The sequence below is a fragment of the Triticum urartu genome, chromosome 2A, assembly GCF_056163025.1.
Source record: "Triticum urartu cultivar PI428250 chromosome 2A, HENAU_Tu73, whole genome shotgun sequence".
NCBI lineage: Eukaryota > Viridiplantae > Streptophyta > Magnoliopsida > Poales > Poaceae > Triticum > Triticum urartu.
Genome location: NC_141874.1, coordinates 672034450 through 672040757, shown reverse-complemented (window position 1 = coordinate 672040757; position 6308 = coordinate 672034450). Strand labels below are relative to the sequence as shown.

Sequence of the window (6308 nt, the reverse complement as noted above, 5' to 3'; positions counted from 1 at the left end):
ATATCTTTACAACCCTAGCGTCACCGAACCTTAAGTGTGTAGACCCTACGGGTTCGGGAGACATGCAGACATGACCGAGACGCCTCTCCAGTCAATAACCAACAGCTTATCTATTTTACCTCACATGTAATGTAATTCCTCCACTGGCTCTTTGTTTCCCTTATTTTCTTTCTTCCAAAAATTTTGAGAACATCAATGAGTTGTAGTGTAACACATTGGATGGTATTGTCTGAGTTTTCTTGAACATCTATCGGGGATTGAACTGACTTCTTTGTCCTTTTCTATATTAGTAACTATCAGTAGATCAAGAGGTTTCGCTATAACCTTGTGTCTGCACAACAAGTTGTTGTCGACTTATTGTGTTCTTTGTGTCGTCCATGGATCTGATGGAGTTTTCTTGTTCTGATATTTTAATGCCCTCGTTGTGGTTTTGGCTTCCTGTGTATGGTTATGCCATAATTAATTGTCTCAAAGTTTGTTGTCGGATTTACCTTTTTGTTTTGCATCAGTGGTTTGCTTTGAGTATGCTGGTCCTTGCCACAGTTTGAGTCTTAGGCCTCCTTTGGTTCATAGGATTGGAACAATATTGGATTAGGAAAATCATAGGAAGTGAAATGACGTGCTCTCAATTCCTATAGGAAACGAGATGTCATTTGATAGGATATGAATTTTTCCATTGAGGCTAGGCTAATGTTCTCCCTTTGATATGTGCATTGTGTGGCTGAATGAAAGCTATATCTTCTCGAGTATCCGTCCTGGTGGAATTTGAACTGAATACCTCGATATTCTCTTTGGTATTAGTAATTATCATCAAATGAATTTTTTTTATTTTAACCTTGTGTAAGTGCATAACTTGTTATAGGCTTGCTGCCTTCGATCTTCAGAAAGATGGTGACAATATTTTATAATGGGTAGTGATAACTTGGTGCCTTTCATCAAGCTCTTATGCTTATGTAGGACTTGAAACGATAACTGCAGAGACAGTTAGTTAGTGAACTCAGCTAATTGGCTGACGTTGATGGTTATTTTAACTTGCATAATATTGACGTGGAACAGGATTTGGATGCCCTAAACTCATTAAATCCAGGAGGAAGATGCTGCTCTCGCTGGGCGTGCAGGGCGCTGGCTATGCGGCGAACTGGTTCTACGACGTGCACCAGAAGCTGCTCGTCCGGGTGGAGCAGTGTGCCGCCGCGGAGCTCATCCAGAATCAGTGAGCACAAAAACCACCACTTGATTTTTTTTCACCGGTGCTTTATTTCGGTCTGTTAGTCTAGAATCTCATTCATCTATGTAGGTCTTGCTTATATGTGTATGTGGTTGTGTTCTAAATTGGTGAGCACAACAGCAGCTATGTTGTCTTAGTGGGTAACAAACACCAGTTGATTTATCGGTCTCTTGTCTGGGTCAAATAAGTGTGTCTAGCCACCACAAGGAACCCGATATTATGGTCAAAGATATAGTATTGTTTTCTAGCTGCATGCCCCCATTCATCATTCCCAGTTCAAAGCTGTGCTTACATGCTTTGCAACTTGAATTGACATCTACATATATACATGTGTAACATGTCCCATCTATGTGTCCTGCAGCAGCAGCACCAGGTTGTTGATGGCAGGGTTTGGCACCAAGATGAAGGCGAACCCGCTGGTGGCCAAGCCGGCGCACCCTTGGTTGACTTGAGCTCTAATACCGGATGAACAATTTGACTCACTTGGTTTGGTCTCAGAGAAACCAATTGCCCGTCGATGAAAATAATTTGTAATTCTGGAGCTTTAGTTTTCATGATCAACGGTTTGATTTCAAACAAGTGTAGTTTTGCTTGTTCGTGGCCTGCCAATGAGCAGCAGCGGATCAATGGTGTGGTTGGGCGGCCAAGACGAAGAACCTATTGGTGGCCCGCACACCCTCCTCTCACTTGAGCTTTAGTATTGGATGAACACTTTGACACACATGTGGCTGATTCTTCAAGGTCGGCTACAACCTTCTACATCCTCGGCTTCCGCAACCGTGGGAGTGGTGAGTTCTCTTTGAGCTGTCCAGGATGACCCTTTTTAGCTTGCTTATCTTTAGTCCATATTAAGCATTGGTGGGTTATTTCAAGTATGCCAGTGAGAGGATTGTCACAGTTTCAGTCTTAAGAATGCATTGTATAGCTGAATGAAAGGTGTGTCAGTTTAGGTCCTGTCAGGATTATGCACAGGCAATATATGTCAACTGTAGACAAGTCCCAACACAAACTAGACAAGGCTTGTTTTATATAGGTGGTTGTTCAGGGAGGTTTGACAAGAGAGTGAGTGATTTTTCTTTATTGCCGATGGGTGATGGCTTAGTAGGTCTTGCCTGTTGTGACGTATGAGTGTTGCAATATTTGGTTCACTTTCTCACCGTAACATATCTACTATTGTTGGTGGTCAAATATCTTTCTAGCTGCATGCCCCCATCCATCATGCCTAGTTAAAAATTCTGCTTGCACGGTTTGCATCATGAATCGATATCTACCATGTGCAACATGTTCCATCTATGTGTCCTGCAGCAACAGCAGCAGCAGCAGCGGGTTATTGATAGTGGTGTTTCGTGCCGAGATGAAGAAGAACCTGGTGGTGGCTAGGCCGGCGCACACCCTCCCATGGCTTGACCTCCAACATTGGATGAACACTTTGACTGACTTGAGAAATCAATTGCCCGTTGATGAAAATAATTTGTAGTGCTGGTTCTTTAGTTTTCATGATCAACAATGCGATTTCAAACAAGTGTAGCTTTGCCTAGTTTACTGGCTAGCTTGTTACTAGATGCCTGTCAATGTCCCTCTTGTATGCAGGCATGAGATACAATGCGTATGTACAACCAAGTGTAAAGAAGTAAAGATGTTAATGTTGAGAATACACATCTTTAATTAGCATGGCGATCATTTTGTTCCGTGGCCATCTATCTGTCAATCCCTATCGTTTTTGAGAGTTTTTCTCCAGATTACTACACCATGACTCAGTGAGTTGGAGTGTTAGATTACAACTTATAACTTGCGGTTCCAATTAGTTACCAAGCACTGGGATTTTTCCAAATTTCCATCACTGCTGATATAGCCGATGGCGCGAAGCCGAACGCAGACAGAGATGTGCAATGGTTCATTCTACAAAGGGTGTTTCATCCAAATTAATTAATTCAAATTTATCACCGTCTGCCGGAGTTTTTTCTTCTTCATAGAAACACCTTTTTTTGTTGTAGTAGTATATGCATCATTTAACGGGTTCTCTTCCTCAGTCCATGAAGCATGTGAATTGTTGCATCTATCAAAACGAATTGATCTGGTGGCAAACGCCTCGGAAAGGAACCAACCTCATTGAATGACGTGGCCTTGAGAAACCCGTGCCACTTAACTCACTTTCCTGTGAATGAAATGAATGCGTGCCTAAGGATGGCCATGAGGCAGCGAGGGAGGGCCTTGGTTGCGCCACCTCACCGATCCGTGGCCTTCTTCTCTTTTCCCATGGAGCACACTACCCCTCCTTATTCTCCTCACATCACGCGGCCATGTCCTCTTATATATACAAAAGTGGTCGTCCGTCCGCGTGCGGGGTGCGCGTGCGACTTGGACTTGGGACGACGTGCGCCGGGAGGAGGAGGAGAAGGCTTGACTCTTTTTTTTGCAACTTGAAGGATTGACTCTTCTTGACTATCTCTCTCTCTCTGTGTGTGTGTGTGTGTGAGGAGATTCTTGCTTGAACTGTACTTGGATCCGGCTCCACTCTGCTCAAATCCCGACCGTAATCACGTTTCTTGTTGGACTGTCCAATTCCTCCACTGATTCTCACACACAGGTCACAATTGAAGAGGCTGACAGATTCTCGGTGGTGCGGCCGCGGTTCAAAGTGGGCGCGCAACTGTGGGAGGGGAGACTCAGATCGAGAGGGAGATCCGCTGAGCATCAATCATGCTTTTTTGTTGTTGTTGTTGTTATTATTAGAAATAACAATTTGTTGGTTCGTTCAGTCAGTTTGATCTAATTTCTTTTTTTCCTTATCACCCTCCCAGGAGATCAACAAGGATCATACTAATTAGATCGTCAGAGAGTCAGCGATTACGAGCGGTTCCTGAACCTGGGGCTGTACGACCAACTTTTTTCACCGGACGACAGAAGAGGCGGCTGAACATGGCAAGGTGCTGCCAACACTGACGCCTGCCAAGGGCCGTGCCACCAACAGGGTGGAGTGGAGTGGATGTCATTTTGCCACCAATCCACGAACTCCTCCACGTCGACCCATGAAAGTGATGGGGCTCGACCATGACCAGTTGTCCATTTGGGTCTCGTCTAGTCTTCTCTACACGACGGTGACCTCCTGCAACGACAAAGTGCTTGTGTTCCTCCAGACAAAGATGTGGTGCTTGGCGTAGTTGTAGAGACATTTTACGGTGCATCATACTCCTCTAAATAGTGGGTAGTATATAGGTGATCCAATGGTCATTATTGATCCCTGTTTTTTTTCTCTTGAGGACATTTTAGTAATTGGATGTAAGGGTAGATTAGTCCTTTCTTAATGATAATGTTATTAATTAGTAATATGGGTAATTGCAGTGATTAATAACGTAAGTAATCACAGCTGGAATAGAATCATAAGTAATCACAGCTGGAATAGAATTGCTGTATCTTAGTTCATAGGTTTCACTTATCGTGTGTTCTTCGCTTTTGTGCCGCCGCCTATCTGCCCGGCAGCCGTCGCACAGGGGCCGCCTCTCCTTCTCCCGCCCTGCGGATCGCTCCGTCGCACATGGGCCGCCTCTCCTTCCCCCTCCCATCGGCCGCCGTTGCCTGAGTCGCACTTGGGCAGCCGCTCCGTCTCCCGCCCTGCGGTCGCCGCCGCAAGATCTTGGACGGCCCCCAAGATCTTCAACGGCGCAGCCGGGCCGCGCCGCCCGGCGGCCCTCTCTCTCTCTGTGGATCTTCAACGGCGCAGCCGGCCCGCGCCGCCCGGCGGCCCTCTCTCTCTGTCGCAGGATCTTCTGACGGCGCCCGAGATCGGTTCCTCCGCACGTCGTGATTGAGATCCCTCGCATAGGTACGTTGCCTCTGTGCACGCAATACCAATTCAAAAATGGCTGCTGGGTTTTCTGTGCGTGTGGATCAAGGACATACTTATAACGCAGAAGTACCTTAAGTGCCTCACAACACCAGATCATTCCTCCTTTGCAGACCGATGTAAGTGCTAACGCAAATTAGTATCTTTGATTATTTATATGTTTTCCAGTTAAACTAATATCTTCTTTCTTAGGTACTCGATGCGGCCATTGAACTCCTACGCTTGGACGGACTAGAAGGTGTACGAGACGATGGTACCGTGTATGTTGAAAGGTCGACCATTGTCAACATCCTGAAGAGAGATGGCACAATCCCGAATTGTACCTTGGATGTTTTAAGCGGCAAATCAGGCACTAAATGGGGAGATAACTACCTCAAACATGACATGGTACCAACCATCCACCCTTCTGTTATATTAATAAGAAATTTTATTTTTAGGCACTTCAAACCACTTACAAATTTTGCACGCAGATTTTCCTTCCTTCAAATATTCCCAAGAACCACTGGTTCCTGGCTGTTGTCAACTCCCAAAAGAGGGAGATTCAAATTCTGGACTCAAGCCAATCACGCAACAACCGCAAAGAAGTAATTGCTGCGGTGAGGCTCTAACAACATTTTATATAACTTACAGTTTATACGAATAATGCACTAAATTGTGTGATATGTTACTTGCAGCTTCTTGGAATGGAAACACATATTGATATAGCAGTGATGGAAAATGGAATGCAAGGAAGTAGATGGCCGGACACTCAAGTGGCTTCATGGCCTATCAAAGACTATGAAGTGCCACAGCAAACAGATGGCTGTTCCTGTGCTCTCTGGGTGTTGAAATACATCCAATATTGGACTGGTGTGAGATTGTCGGCAATATTCAACCAGGTACATCTTCCCTATCTAACTTAACTTTCACATATACGTCTACCTCCTAACGTCTACCTCCTATGCAGGATGACATAACACAGTTCAGAAGATGGCTTGCTGCTGCGTTGATCAATTCACCTCACAATGAGTTGAAAGTTCGGAAGGCCATACCAGCGGTTGACTTACAAGATGATTTAGAAGACCTCGACCTCGGAGGTGACGACGGACACAACGACAGTGGCGGAGATGTCTCGGGAGACGATGGTTCCGCACTAGGGTAGAGTTAATAGGATTGGGCGTGGTGTGGTTTTTGCCCCGTAGACGGTTTCCACACTGTTTTCAATTTTATTACTTTATCTATACAGCGGAGATGTAT

At 45.1% G+C, this 6308-nt stretch overlaps 1 pseudogene; it reads left to right on the top strand.

The window, feature by feature from the left end:
* The first annotated feature begins 1094 nt into the window (after positions 1-1094).
* LOC147986606 (uncharacterized) lies at positions 1095-6213 on the top strand (annotated as a pseudogene).
* Positions 6214-6308: the final 95 nt, after the last annotated feature.